The sequence below is a fragment of the Cebus imitator genome, unplaced genomic scaffold (assembly GCF_001604975.1).
Source record: "Cebus imitator isolate Cc_AM_T3 unplaced genomic scaffold, Cebus_imitator-1.0 Scaffold45, whole genome shotgun sequence".
Taxonomy (NCBI): Eukaryota; Metazoa; Chordata; class Mammalia; order Primates; family Cebidae; genus Cebus; species Cebus imitator.
In genome coordinates this window covers 10,029,151-10,042,843 of record NW_016107360.1, presented here as the reverse complement: position 1 = coordinate 10,042,843, position 13,693 = coordinate 10,029,151, and positions in this window count along the sequence as shown.

The following is a 13,693-nucleotide window of genomic DNA, read 5'->3' as shown; positions in this document are numbered from 1 at the left end:
ACTACAGATATGTTCATTAACTTGCCATTTACTCCTATTTATATATTGAAGTCTGGTGTATCAGTCAGCTTAAACTCAGGTATTCTGCAGTAGCAAATAATGCCTAAATCTCAGTGGCTTAGAACACAGGTTTACTTGTTGTATGAGATGACGAGATCTAGAAACTATTTGTCTAAATTATACCACCATACTAACTGAATTCCTATTTATCATTCCTGTTTTTGTGGGGTAGGGAATCACAGATTTTTAAGACATGGCTTCTGGTCTTTGGTAGTTCATTGTAGAAGCAGAAATTATATAGTAGAAGGTCCTCTATCCGATGCAACTGGGATTGGGAGTCTGTTCGTCAATCCAAAATAATGGTGTAAGGTTATACCCAGAACAAAAATACACGTCTTCCAGATCAAATATCAGAATGTCTTTCCATAGTAAACCAATTTAGTCATGATAAGTCAGCACTACTTGAAAGAGATAGTGGAAAAAGCAAAGAGATAGTGGAAAAAAGGAAGTTGCTTTATAGTCAAATAAATATATCTTGCCATTTTACAGGGCACAGAAAAAAAATGAGAGAATGCTAGACTGAGATTATATGACAAAGAAACAGTCATTCTTAATATCAAGCATGTTTCTCAGGCTCTTCTAACTTTGTGTAGGATTTAGACTCTGGTGATGAAAATTATTTCTTTATGTTTAAATTGGTAAATAATTGTATATATTTATGATACACAATGTTTTGAAATATCTATACATTATGAAATGGCTAAATCAAGCTAATTAATGTGAGTTACTACACATGCAACATTTAATTGTGGTGAGAACATCTAAAATCTACTGTCAGTAATTTTCAAGTATATAATACATTGTTATTAAGTATACATATGGTAATTTTTAATTTGCATGAATGCTCCTTAATATCAGGGACATTGTCTTATTTTTTGTACTCCATGGCTCCAAATCTGTTCTTAGTACAGTGTTCAATAAATGTTTGATGAGCATATGAAAGGATAATTTAATATAACATTAATTATGCTAGTAGAATAATATCCAAAGAGTCAATTCTCCTTTCTACATGTTTAGCTTTCTCCCAGAGACAGATTTAGGCCTTGGGAGATGGGAGAATCTACCTCAGCTGAATTTCCAAATGACATGGCCAGCTTTCTTAAAAATGCATTTCTATTCCATTCCATCACATACTTTATTATGATCTTTGGCTGTCTTTCTGAACCTTATGGCAAATCTTCATGGAGCACATATCTTTGAAAAGGAATGTGTTCTAAGCAGAAGAGAAAACAGGATTCCACATGCCACCCCAAGTCTTTTTTCTTTTTCTTTTTTTTACTGTCTAGAAGGTCAGCTAGAAATCCCATTTTTGTGGAGAGGAACTTTTCTAAATCTAAAAAGTACTGCAGAACACATCAATCCTATCTCCAGGTTTTTCCTAGAATTATTTTTTTCCCTTTTCGGTACATTTAAACCCTGCTGTTTCCAGGCAATGTATTTGTGAAATGGATTTAATTCTGTTCCTGTAAAGGGTTTAGCAAGTCTGTCGGGGCACACAGGAACACACAATGCTCAAGAATGATGCTAAAATTTTAAAAGTGATTTATTTGACCCTGAGGCCAAATGGCACAGCCTGTAAATGTGATAAATCTAGCAAATAAATAAACAAATAAATAAATAAACATAAATGCCTTTGAGGAGGCCACTGGCCAATAAGCAGCTCTGCAGTTGGCATTTAGTTTTACAAGAGCACTTGTTAATCCCACATGCTCAGGACAGTTATAAGGGTTTCATTTCCTCCCTAGACCTTAGTGCCTCCCAGGTGTGTGGAATAGAACACTTTATTTGAGCCTGGAATCATGAATGTACTCCCTATAAGGAGATAACTTCATGTATATTGATATCACCAGTAGGGGTTTATTTACTTCGAAGTTAGGAACCGTGACTTACATAGCTCTTTGCACAAAGCTTTATATACAGTATGTATTCTACGGACATGTATTAAAAGAATGAATGATTGCTGTATCTCCAGCACTGGGCACAGTGTTTAGCACATGGAAAGCACTCAATAAATGATTGTCACATGAATGAATAAATGAAAGAATGGTGCAAATCACAGTGTCAGCAGGTATTTCTATCTTCAATACTCTTGCATATCAGAGATAGGCAATATTGAGGTCTTTTTGGTGGCTTGTCGTTGTTATTTGAAAAATTCAGTGTTGAAAGGTACTGAGATTTTGGAAGGGTGCTACTGTGGAAGGGTGGGAGGATAAATGACTAGAGAGAGAAAAAAGAGCAAAATTAAATGTCAAACATGATCTCTCTTTCTTTTCTTATCTTTCTCTCCCTTTCTTTCTTCCTTTTTCTTTCTCTCTCTCCCTCTCTCCCCTTTCCTTCCTTCCTTCCTCCCTCCCTCCCTTCCTCCCTTCCTTCCTTCCTCACACACATATATAAAACTAGCTGTTGAAATTCATTAATTAATGTGGAAGACTATTAAATCTACATCCCTATCTATCTCTGTCTTTATCTATGTATAGTTTGGACCTTTCTCCTGAAGCGAGACCCTATAGTTCAACTATCATTGGGCATTTCCACTTGTATGCCCACAGATGGCCTAATCTCTGTCATTTGTCCTTGAGGGCTGAGCAGTTGGTTTGTGATTTAAGTCAACGGTTTGTTTCCATCTCAGCATCCACCTTGGACAAGACTCCTCTATTTCAATGACCCTCCCTGACCACTGTTTTATATAAAATTTTTAATAGGGTCCTTTATAGGCATGTTGCAGAGGTTATCCATGTAAAAGTTCTTACCACCAGTTCTCCTGCTCAAAAACTTTCAATAGCTTCTCACTATTTATCGGTAAAAATTCAAATACTCCAGCCTGATTTTAAGATCCTGTGTAACCTTCTTTTGGAACTGTCTTTGCTCTATTTTTAAGCCCCTCTTCCACTAGGTTTGCCCTCACTCACCCCCAAGAGGCTCCTGTTCTTTCCATTTCCCCCCAGTGACCCTCACTGAGCACCCTGCTACATGCCAAGTTCTTATATAAGATTTGTTTCTTCACCTGTTTACTAGCTGCAGGAATGCCACCCACCTCCCTCTCAGCTGACCTAAATCTTAATCAACCTTTAAGGCCCGTCGCAAATCCTTTCTTCTCTGAGAAGGCTGCCTTGACAATTCCAGTTTACAGTCCTTCTTTATTTGAGCTTATACCTTACAATCTTGTATTAATATATTTTTAAATGTTTCTCTTGTTCCCCCAATTGCACTATCTGTTTCCATGGGGGAAGAATTCTGTCACAGCCTTTTAATGCTTTTTTAGTGCTAATTGCTTAATGAAATGACTTATTAACTGTGGGCTAATTGTGTAAATACTCTCAACAATTTGAACCTCATTATTTTCTAAATTTGTATCACTTTAATAATCAGAAAAATGTGCCACCATGGCACAAATTCTGTCTCATACTAAAAATTCAATTATCAGGACCCATGCAGACATGTTTGCACATGGCCATTTAAAACATACATTTACTCTTTTTATTCTTTTATTTCTGGAATGCGGGTTAAAAAGGCATCATGAAAATTAGTCTACTTTGGAGGCTTGAAAAGACTGAGGAAAAATCTGCCCAGGACTAAATATTTCTCTTGTCTTTTGTGGAATAGTGGAAAGTTCTTAAGGTAAGATCCTATTTCTCAGGAGGCAGTCACTTCTCTCCATTGACTAACTGTGCAAGCTTGGATAAATCTCTCAGCTGCTTGTCATTTATTGTCCTCATCTTTAAAAAGGGGATAGTAACACCAGTTGGGCCTGAGATTATGTAATGCTCAGCAAAATGTTTTCTGCATTTTTTCTTACTCTGTTGCCCAGGCTGGTCTTGAACTCCTGGCCACAAGTAATCCTCCTGCCTCAGCCTCTAAAAGTGCTGGGATTACTGGTGTGAGCCACCGTTCTGTTCCAGGAAAATTTTTGAAAACTGTAAAGTACAATTTTGATGTTAGGTTTTATTGTGGCCACTGTCAAATTACCATTTCCATCACCTTACCACCTTTGTCACTGTCTGCTGTCAACCCAGTCCTCAAGATGAGAAATGTCTATTAGAGCTGATGACCTCTTAATAGGAGCCAGCAATATGGCATTTGCCAGGTAAAAATGGTTCATATGCCATATCTTTTAATTTTGATACATTGCAACTTCCGAGAAATTGAGTGGGGCGCATCATTTCTTTCTCTTGCTGCACTGTGATCCCTTCTGGTTTTGTGGCTTCAGCTCCCACTGCTGCAGTGGGCTTTTGGATAATAGAAATGTCCCTTAGGAGTGGTTAGAGAGTTTTAGTTTAACATTGTGAATAGCTGGTCTTGAGGCACCATATTTTGTTGAACCTACAATATCATCAATTGTGAAACACACCATCATTTCATAAATCACAAGGAAAGGCAAAAGTGCTGCCAACTTTAAAGCATGACATACCACTGATTACAAGATGCATCTCTATTTCAGAGTGATTAAATTGTGAAAAATGAGTGTCTGAGAATTGGTCAAATTACAGCAAGATTATTGTTGCAAGCATCTGCCTTGAGTCCTCTGAGCCTGATCACAGCAGGTCCTGGGGTCTCCCTGCTCCCTGCCCTTGCCTCAGCCTCTGTTGCAGCCATAGCACTGCTGAGCGCCCTTATGCTGAGTTGCAACTGACTGGCCTCTTCCTTCTCCCAGGTCTTTTATCTTGTGAGGGCAGTGGTGGAGTTGCTCGTGGAGACTAAGCAGAGCTGAGCAAAGAGCGCAAAACCAAGGAGATGGGATGCTTTCTGTTTTGACCTGGCAATACCTCCTTCAGTCTCCTCGTTGCTATGTTAAATCTGTATGGTAGGAAGTTGCCCAGAGGCAGTCCCTTCTAGCTCTGAGGAGGCACGTTGCCTGGCTTATATGTTCTCTTATTCAGAGGTGCTAGAAAGCGAGGTGCCCACTTGAATTTTTTCCCAGGCCTAAGGAGCTCTTATTTGGTAAGAGTTCATCTTGTAATTACAGATGGGAGGCTGAGCAATCTCCCTATTTAGTATACCTAGGGGTTATTTTAATTTGGGTTTTACTTCAGGCAACATAAGGGTTCATCTTAGGTTACTTTCAAAGTGACAACCTGATGCCCTGGCCTTGGGCCTAAGAGCAAAGTGTTTTTCTTTTTTCTCCAAGATAGAATCAGGGCTGGAGGTGGTCAGAAGGTTCAAAGCTATTTGCAGCAAAAGGCATGATCCCTGCCCTTGTATGTAGGGAGGTGGGATCACCCAGGTTCTCAGGTGTCACCACCAACTGCAGATATTTCAGCACCTCTTTTCCTCCAAATGTCTTGGGTTTCAGAGAGGGAGGTAACCAGATCCTTCACATTTGCTGCAGTAATGCTGTTTCAGGCCCTGCTCCTTGACCTTGCAAGTCACCTGCTCCTCTTTGGGTATTATCACCCTATGGGGTGAGACATCTACTATCCGGATTTTGCTAACAATATTGGGAATCATTTCTAGCTCAAACTTGTCATTGTTCGGTGTAGATCTTGCTTTGGGTAGCAAAGTATGTCATTCTACTGTGCCTGTAGTATTATTGGCTTAACTTTTTTCATTCACATGATGGATTGGAAGGTCCTGTCGGCATGGTAAGAAGTTGCCACGCAAATAGACCCTTCCAGCTCCGAGGAGGCATGTTGTTGGGCTCATATGTCCTCTTATGCAGAGGCGCTAGAAGAGCAGGTGTCCACCTGAAGTCTTTCCCAGCCCTGAGTAGATCTTATTTGGTAAGGGTTCATCTTGTGACATGTGAAGTTAAGAGACAAAAGAAAAGATATTTTAATCATTTCATAGTCTTTCTGTCCATTGTGTGTCTGTTCTCTAACCGCTTAAGAATGGGGGACTTTCAGAGACTTTCTAGCCCTTCATCAATAAGCCCAAACTCTTTAGCATAACACTCACGGCTGTACTAGTAAGGACTCTTTTAGCTTAAACTATCTCAAAACAAAAGGGCATTGAATGACTTATGTAACTGAAAAGTCCAGAGAAGAATCCAGAGCTTCAGGCGTAGGTGGATCCAGGGAACCACATAGTACTCTCAGGGCTCTCTCTGTCTTTTGCTATATCTTGGTTCCTGGTTCCTCATTGTCACAGCTTCATTTTACAGAAAGCATCTTTCTAGATAATGAGAAGGACGGCTGCTAACATCCCCAAATGTATATCCTTTCAACCTCAGATAAAAGAGCCATTTTTTTCTTCTGATATCCTTACATTCATCCAGAAAGCCCTGACTGACCCTGCTCGGATTTGGTGTTCACCCCTGGACCATTTGTTTATGTCTGTTCTAATGATCTTCGTCATTAATGCCTGTTCTAATGATCTTCGTCTGAGCCACGTGCTCCCCCCATGACTGTGGATGTCTGGACACAGTGATGATATCCTCACTGGGACCACACAGAGTGGAGAAGGAGCAGCTCTCTAAAGACAGTACGGATGGTAGACAAACACCAAGTGTCCTCTATCAAGGTCTTTTATTCCTTGGCTCATTCTACTTGCCCAGCTCCTCCTAGGACTTCCCTAGACTCCTACCTACCAAATACACTGGACTACTTCATGCGATGAAAACCTCCCTTCATCTTAACACCGTATTTTCTTTACTTTCCATGCTTTTTGGATTTTTTTTCTTCCCCTTCTATACTTATTAAAATTTTCCTCAGTCTTCGAGGCCAATTAAAATGCTGCTTCCTTCGAAGCCCTCACTTATACATCAAGTTCTTCCACTTTGCCACCAAAGGATTTGGCTGATAGAGCTTTTATAGAGTGTGTTTGTTCTTCCCTCTATTTGAAGTTACTTACACATCTACAGCGTCAAGATTACTAAGCATCTAGATTCTTCCAGTGTTCCACAGGAGAAATGTAATCAACATTTGTTGACTGGAGAAGCATTCTTTCAAAGTATTTTTTTTGAGAGGATTCAATGTATCAAATCTACCCAAATGCACACACACACACACCCACACACACACAGACACACACAGACACACACAAGCACACACTCCATATATTAATGATGCACACATAGGACTTTTGTATATTCCAAGCAATATACTGGGAACAACACTGTTAGTTACAAGCATGCTGTCTTATCCAATGACTTTTTAATCTCTGGGTCAGAAAGGATGTTGAGTTGCGAATGGGGTTGTGGGAGAAATTTGCCAAGTGAAAAACCTGGGTGTGCTCTAGGAATGAATGCAGGACTGAAATGCATCCTTCCTGGAGAAAGAGCAAGAGCTAGGGAAAGGACGTCGAGCATAATGGTAAGAATGCAGCCTCTAGGTTAGAGGTCGGGTTCTGCTACTTGTTAGCTTTGTGATTTTGGGCAAGTTAACTAACGTCTCTGTGCCTCAGTCTCCGTAAAGCAGTGATACTAATTTATGTTATAGGACTATTGTGAGAATACAACAAGATAATGTGTGTAGAATACGTGACACAGTGCTTGGCTTCTAATAGGGGTTCACATAGGTGCGTGGCTCCCCCAGCCTCAAAGCCAAGGTACAAGTAAGGTACCTGATTTTTTTTTTTTTTCAGGGTAGTCAGGTCAACCACATTGTGTGAGTCTGTATTGGGAATGCATTCAAGAACACTCTCAGTTCTGACTATAGCTACCTGGATAACAGTGTTACTGTCTATGACCAGAACAATGGATGCACTGAAAGGGTGGAATATGTGGATGGTTAGAGGTCAGTTATCTCTGTTGAAAGCAACAGTGACAGCAACAGTTTTTATTTTCACTGCATCTAAAATGTGCAGTCAGCCTGAAGAGAGAGGGGCAGAAGCCGCCTTGGACCACATGACACCCAGTGTCCCTGGTTGAAGGGTCTACCTGCTGAAGAGAGGAAATTAAGCCATTTTGTGAATGAACTCTGTGTCTATTTATAATAGCATAATTGTAGACAGTACAGGAAAGGAATTCCAGAATAGAGTCCACTGCTATGTGAGACAACTCCAGGAATTCTGCTTTTTATTACCCCTCTTATGATGCCCATCATCTCCTGTATTCAAATGCTTCTCATGTTTGTATAGAACAGCTACAGTGCTTCACCCAGACCAATGCACATCCCTTCGGAGAGGAAGACACATATGTGATTCATTTTCTTCAGGATGAAGTTTAAGGATTTACCTAAGGACCTAGGAATGTCATGATGTAAGTTTTCAAAGTGTAACGGGTGGTGTGGTGATTATTGATTGGCAGGCTCATCTTGTCTTCCCCTAATTGGCTATGGGCTTGCATTTCCAACCAGTAGCCTACCGTGTTAATAATGTGATGAAATCTTTGAGGAGGCAGAGGAAGCTGCCCTGCTTTACTAGTTAGTAAACAGATGGCTGTAAACATGCTCATTCCCTGTGGAGCAGTTCTGGACACCAGGAGAGACGTCCTAATGAGCCAAGGCTTCCCTGAACCATAGAATGTGGGCATGGGGTCAGGTTGAGGGGCACTTTGTTACCTAGGCAGGTAAGCCATTTTACCAACAAAGACCCAAAGAAGCAATACCGTTTGTCCAGAACACCCAAAGCAGTTTTTCTTTTCACATCAAGATTCATCACATTGCGCTGTGATTACCTACATATCCATCCCTTTGTATCAGGTCAGAGTCTTTTTGCTGCAAGTGACTGAAAACTCAAATTACTTTCAGAAAAAAAAAGACTTTATTGACTCAGTAACCAAAAAGTTTAATTGGCTGCAGTCTCTCCGTTTCTCAGCCCCACCTTCCTCTGCACTGGCTCTATTGTGCTGGCATGCTCTAACTGGTGAGGACAAGTGCCTGCTGCTAGCCTAGACACAGGATATTATAGCTCCAAATCCAGAGGGGAAAAAGACGCCCTTCTCTCTGCCAGACTGGTTCGGATGGGCTCAGAAGCACTCCTGAAGTAATCTGGTGGCTCTGATTGGCTGGGCCTAGGGTAGATGCCTATGAAGCTGGGCGTTGAGTCTGTCCTACCTAAACTGCGATGACTGAGACTAGGAGGAGAATAGATCCTCAAATGATATTTGGGGCACCATTATTAGAAGAAGGAAGAATGGATATTGGGTAATGCAGAAAAAAAAAAGCCATTGCACTCCCTGCCTAGAACTTGAGATTTCCTATAGAAAGACAATGTCCATGAATTTTGCATCTGTCCTACTTCCTAGTACCATGTCTGGCAAAGTAGAGGTTCCCACATGCTAACTGGAGTGAACTGCTAGCTATTGGAAGAGGTGGGCCTAATTCTTTTTTAAATTTTCTTTATTTTTTAAACTTTTATTTTAGGTTCAGGGGTACAAATGAAGGTTTGTTACATAGGTAAGCTTGTGTCATGGGGGTTTGTTGTACAGATTATTTCGTCACCCACATACCAAGCCAAGTACTCAATAGTTATTTTTTTTTAGATCCTCTCCCTCCTCCTACTCTCCACCCTCAAGTAGGCCCCGGTGTATGTTGTTCACCTCCTTATGTCCATGTGTTCTCATCATTTAGCTCTTGCTTATGAGTAAGAACATGCGGTATTTGGTTTTCTGTTCCTGTGTTAGTTTGTTAAGGATAATGTGGGCCTAATTCTTCGTGCAGTGCTGTCTCCTGTTAGTGACATGGTTGTTTCTAGAAAGGTTGGGGATCATCCATGTTTTTTAGCATTCTGTCCCTTCCATTTAAGTCATTTATTTAGAGGAAATATTCTAACTTTGCTGTTCAAAGTCAGAAATTTCAAAGTTTTTGGTTTGTGTCAGTGTGCTTAGGCAAACTGATTGGCACTTTGGTAACTCTTGGTAACTTATTGATATATCAAATCTGTAGTTATAACAGGGAGCCAGCCTGGCTAACCACGTGTGCATTGCATGCCTCTGATGAGTCTCTTCAGCCTCTCTCTGCTCTGTCTCCAGGCTCTCAGCTGCTCACCCTACTCAGCTCTGGCTGTGTTGAAGCTCTGTGGGGACCCACGTCTTTCTGCAGCCTGACGCCATTTGGGTAACACACCTGAGCTCCTGGGTTCTCTTACCTTCTCCCAAACCTGATGAAATGGCACTTGGCAGGGGGCCAGATGGTGCGACCTGGACGTGTGGGGATGACATAATTCCCTGTGGTATGTGCTCTCATCAATGGCAAACAGGAGATGGGAGGGAACCTGGGGGACCAATTTCCTCTCCTTCTTCCTCTGTGGACTCCTGTGTCTCTTTAGGCCCATTGTGGAGTAATGACCAACATATTCATGCATCACTGTGCATTGCCTTTTATCCTTCCTTGCCTCACTTCTCTTTCGTTCACTTTCATTGCCCTGGGATTGCACCTCCCATAGAAAACATTGGGGTGGAATTCCTGCTTCAGCTCTGTTTTCTAGAAGAACTGGGCTAACAGAGATTATTTTGTTTTCATATGACATTTTCTCTAAAAGCTGTGGAAAAAATTTTAAAGTTCAATCATCTTGATATGTTCTGATAAAATGGCATTTCTATTTCTCTGTAAGGTGGATAAACTGAGGCAACATAGAGGCTTCAACTTGTTCGAAATTACAGCCTTAATCATGGATCCAGTGAAACACAGAATCCAGGTTTTCTAACTTCCTATCAGATACTCTACACCCAATCACATTTTAAGTCTGGGTCTGCACACACAAAGTACAGAGAATAATTGGGACAATTATCCTAATCATTCAAGCCAAGCAACCAAACCCAAAATAGCTGCATAATTGAGCTCAATGTCTCTATTTTGCATTGGACCTCTGAAAACAGCCAAAGACAAGTTATTAGAATCTTGCCATTATGTTGTTATAAATGCTACTGCTGTTAGCAGGTATGTATTTTTAAGCAGTTGATGCTATGTCTTGAAATATTTTGCCTTCTGGGCCACATTCCTTTGCTTTTTAACTAAAAGAGATTAAAATAAATTTATAATAAAGACAATATAATTTTCACAATTGGAACAATTCCATAATCATAAATAAAACCTTTTAGATTTGCTCAGAGGTGTACTATAAACATGAAGGTACAGTTAATTAGTAAGAAGACATTTTTGTGCTTTGGTGTCGATTTCAAAGTGACTCCTTGCTATTGTTTTGTATTTGTTTCAAATGAGTTATATTATTTTTATTTTTTTTAATTTGAACTTATACTCTAATAGGTATAGAAAACCAGTAACAAAGAGGACTGTAATACAAAACAAATTTTGGTACTGGGATATGTTCTAAAGTGAACCTAAAATGAAACCTTTATTTGTTTCTGATCTTTTCTGTGTGTGGTAGTTGATATTTACAGTGGTGGTAAAGGGGGGCTTGCATTCTTCTGTTATATCAAAGATCCTAGTCTCAAGTATTTTTAAAGCACCAATGAAGAACTGATACATAGGTTTCAATGGTTTAATCATGTTACTGTTGTCAGATGTCACAAAGTACATTTGTCTAGAAAACGCAATGCATCAAGAGAGCATAGAAGCCACTTCTGCAAATTAGCCACCAGAACGGGAAATGTCAAACCAATATTAAGGGCACGCTGTTTTTTGAACCCATTTAAGAGTACATGAGTGGTGAACCATTACAGAAAAATAGCCAATTAGATAAGTATTTAAAGTAAAAATATCTCGGTTTTGGTGAAATGTACATCTAAAAGAACTGAAGAAAAAATTTAATTTTTTCCATGTTTACAGACGTGTCAGAATGGAGAAGTTGGTTTTAAGTTCTTGGTTGGCTCCCGTCTTGGATTTTGATTTTCCCTGTGGCCTAAATCATAGAAAAAACAGGAAGAAAGATTAAGGCTTCATGGAAGATCATTACCAGGAAACCAACAAAAGACTTCAAATATATTTTATCAAGGCAAAACTGAGGTGAAATATTATTCATGTTATATGGATGGGAATTGGAGAGGACAGTGACTTGGCCATGGTGGATGAGACTGTTAGGAAGAAAGAGGTGGCTTCTTTCAGTGACATGAGTGTGTGGCTTACTTATTTTCACCACTCAACATTCACAGTGAGAATTCCACATTCACATATTCATCTAATAAAACTAGGAAATAGATCAGGTGTTAATCAATTCTTATGGAAAACTGGGCATTTATAATATTCTCAAGTTGTGTGGAACAAATAAAAACCAGAATGAGCAAGGTTCTCTCTTTGCTCTTTAACTCCAGAGTCTTTCAAGAAACTTGGATATTTCAAAAAGTATCTTTCCCAGGAAAGATGAGGAAGGTCTGGAAAGGAATAAGACTTGTGAATTTAGCATCATTCTAAATTAGATAAAGAAATGAATAAAGAAGTGAATAGATAAAGAAATGAATCCCTGAGGGGCAAGAACATTGAGGTTTGAATCTTGGAGCAACCTTTTAAAACAAAGATCTTCTGCCAAAGATTCGTAACGTCCACTCCTTTAAAAATTATAATAAAAATGCGATGAAATTAGTGGAATACATTCATTTTCAACATACAAACAGCACTAGCCTTTCGGTACTGATTAAAGGCATTTTTTCCTGGGATAGCTGAAGTCATTGTGTCAAGTGAGAATTTGCTTTTTTACAAAAGGCTAACCACATTTTAGATAAATGATGTCAGTTCCTAAATGCTTAATAGGCAATAAAGGTTAAAAGCTAGAAAAAGAGATTATGAAAGAGAATTTGTTTGACAATTAGTTCCTCTAGGCTATGGAAGCACCACAATACCAATTTCATTTGTAAAAAAGTTAAAACTTTTTCTCATTGCTTTAAGAATTTTTTTTTTTTTTCAGTAGAGACGGGGTTTCACCATGTTGACCAGGATGGTCTCGATCTCCTGACCTCGTGATCCACCCGCCTCGGCCTCCCAAAGTGCTAGGATTATAGGCTTGAGCCACCACGCCCGGCTGCTTTAAGAATTAATCAAATGTCAACATCTTGAGAAAAGTCATCTGTGGCTGGCTCAGTGCTTGTTTCGTGGAACTCTGACTCACCTTTGGGCTCAGTGGCTTTGTCAACCCAGTGGATGAATGGACCTTTCAGAGATGATCCTTATTGACCTGAAAGACAGGCATAACTGTCTTTATTTCTCACCTTTTCCTTTGTTCTGTTTTTTTTCCTTGCATTCCTTCTCCTTCTATATTTAAGAACAAAACAAGTGTTTGGAGGTTAAAGGGCACAACATTTTTATAAACCGACCAGTTATATAAAAGAAACAAGGTATATCATAAATATCTAGATTAGATTTATAGTCTCCACTGCTATGAAGAGGGCACTGAGTACTCCACATTCCTAACCAGAGGTAACTTCACCTTTAGCTGGGCTTCTCTTAGCTGAGTTACTTTTTAAAAAGCCAGTCCTCTCCTGTATAGTGATTATTCAAAGTCATGATATTATAATCCATGGAATTTTGGGAAGTAAAGTGAAGATTAAAGTGCCTAGGCATCTTTGATCCCAAGTCTAAGATCATTGCTGAGGATCAAAGTCTTAACTTGGGAAAATTTAGCCTCATTACTGTTTGGGGTCTGACAGCTGTCTCTGTGCTTTTAATAGATCAGTTCCATTAATCTATTCAAATGTGCTCTTCGAAATGCTTCCTTCAAGTGCCAAGAACACACCTCTCACATGTGTAGTTTTGTTACTTAAGGATGATATATTGGATTCTTTTCAGTCAATCATTTTGGTTATTCTGACACTTTCCATATATCATGTCCTTCAAAGTTATTTTTGTTTTATCAAGAGATTTCTCTG